Here is a 2,782-nt window from a genome sequence, read left to right as displayed (position 1 = left end):
CCTTATGCAATTTCATAAATTAATTCATAAATAATCCTAATAAGAGAGATGAAAAAAGAAATATTGGTCTAAAAATGTATAAGCTAATTTTAAAATTAATAATAACCTGCTAAAATAATAAATAGGAAATCTCTGAAATTGATCTCATAAACAAATATGTATATTATAAATTGTTGAAAAAGTGAAACAGTGTAGTGTTTAGAATATACATATATGTATATATATGTAATATATATAGACATTACTAAGAGAAGATAAATTCCAAAAATATATCCCAATTTGCATGGTAATTTATTAAACGATAGAGGTTGCATTTGAGGATACATGGATTCGATGTAAATTTTATTATATAATGGAGGAATAACTGAATAGTCATGTAAAAAAAGATATATTTGGATTCATACATTATATCAAAGAAAATCTCTAAAGAGATTTAGGATTTAAAAATAAAGGAAACCATAGGATAGCTGAATTTCGTCACTGACTTAGAAGGGATCTCAGAAATGAGAAGCTGATAAAAGAAAAGAATTGTTGGATTAAGTCACATAAGATTAATAAACCTTGCATTAAAAATACCATGAGGAAAAATGGGAAATACATGAAATTCTTACAACAGCAAGGGGGTCATACTCCTTGAAGAAAATCTAATTTTTTTAAATGACAAAATATAGTTCATAAGCGTAAATGGACACTTATAAGGAAAAACATTTCATGCGGTTATGTATTTATATTTTTGCCAATGAGTGATTACTGTTATAATTTCCTATTTCTGAATAATTATCCTGAACTTAATAGTTTTAAGCAGCTGTCCATTTATTATCTCCGAGTTCTGATTGGTCAGGAGGCTAAGCATAGAGTAACTGATTCCTCAGCTCAGAATCTCATGACTGCAATCAAATGATAGATGGTAAATAGGTAGGTATAGACACAGTCTACGTGTGCTGTCTTCGTATAAGAAAATGCATCTGCTTTCAAAAAGAAATGATGAAACCATTGTTTGTCTTTTATAAATAGGTACCTGTAAAGAACGGATTTGGAATGGAAACAAGATCTTTCCATGAACATTGTGTTGCTTTTTTCCTTTGCTGTGACAAAGTCTCTGACAAGAAGTAACTTAAAGGAAGAAGGTTTATTCTGCTTATAGTTTGAGGGGATACATTTCACCTCGGCAGAAAAGGCTTGCCAGCAATGGAGGAAAGCTGGCTTGCCACACTGCACCTGCGTCAGGAAACAGAGACCTAGCAGAGAGTGGGCCCAGGCTATAAAAGCTCAACACCCCACACCACACCACAGCCCAGTAACTCATTTTCTCCGACAAGGCTCCACTTCCTAAAGGTTCCACAACCTTCCCAAACAGAACCACCATCTGGAGACTAGGTATTCCACAAGCACCTAAAGGGAGCATTCCACACTCAAACCACCACAACAGACACCTTGTGTATCATTTGCATTTCTTAAACATACAAATATATTCCTTACTAATGCACGAATTTAATTTAGCTTAATTGCTGAATGGATGGGGATTTAAAAAAAAAAAAACTGTGATAATGGATATTTGCTTAAGATGCAGACGAGGACAAAAGAGTGAGAATGTAATTTCCACTCACCTGAAAATCCCTTCCGAAAATCCCTTCCTCTAAATTGCCTCTCACACGTGATAGACCCACCTCTGAAAACGTTACAGATGGTAACAGCTGCGTTTTCAGAAACCGTGGGCTGGATCAGATAGTACATGAGGAAGTACAGAATTCTGATCTTGATAGTAGTGGGCATGCCAGAGAGTCATGTATGAGAAAGGGGGGCAGAAGCCAGGGAACTCTTTCAAGAAGCCCTTGGAAAGTCTTCTAAGTAACTTGGACTTTGTATTTTACAAAAATGCCTTATTTAATCATTCTTAAAATGGCTCGGAGGATGCCAGATGAAGTCTGTATTAGTTTTCTATGGTTGCTATAGCGAATTACCACAAAATTAATGGTTAAAAATAACTGGAATCTGTTCTAGAAGCCAGAAATCCAGGCCCAGAGTCTGTGCCAGGCTCAGTGCTAACCACAGTCTGCATGAAAGGCAGCCACCAACAACTAGACGAGAGCTGTTCACTAAGCATCCAGTTCTTCTGACTAAAACATCAATGCCCCAATGCTCCATCATGGGTTAGGAAGGCTTCCAAGAGGCATCATCTTCATTGAGGAGCTTTGGACAGGGAAAGAGGCACCAGGGGAAGGGGCACAATAAGTTGCACAACCACTGGTACTTGTCTGAATATCAGTTAGTAATTCCGTACCGAAGACACACAAGTAACTGTAATTAAACTCAGGGTAGAGATGTAAAAAGAGGAGGAAGAGGAGGCAGAGAGCAGACAGAGAGTGGGGATCTGGCAGGCAGGCAGGCAGAGAAACAGAAAACAAGACATGGATGAGAAGGGTAAAGGGGGAGGACTTTGAATACAACCACAAATGTATTATTCATATGTATGAAATTATCAAAAGAATTTTTAAAAACTTCCCCCTGGCAATTAAAAAAAAAGGTTATATGCCATTCAAAGTTTCCAGAAATCCATTTCACATCTTTCCTTCTATAACTTAAGCTCGTCTCATGCTCTTTGCCTGAATGTATACTTGTGGCAGCCCCTTCCATCTCTCCTACGTCTTTTTTATATGTTTCTGAAACAACCATTTCATACCTTAGGGCAACTCTGGCCATCCTTATCTGTAGAGAAAGAAGTCCTCAGGGAGAGTTTCTTCCTAAAAGTGACACATAGCTAGAGGCAGACAGGGAAATCTAC

Source organism: Psammomys obesus, unplaced genomic scaffold, assembly GCF_907164565.1.
Source record: "Psammomys obesus unplaced genomic scaffold, mPsaObe1.curated_primary_1811, whole genome shotgun sequence".
Lineage (NCBI taxonomy): Eukaryota > Metazoa > Chordata > Mammalia > Rodentia > Muridae > Psammomys > Psammomys obesus.
Note: the sequence above shows the minus strand (reverse complement) of the source record.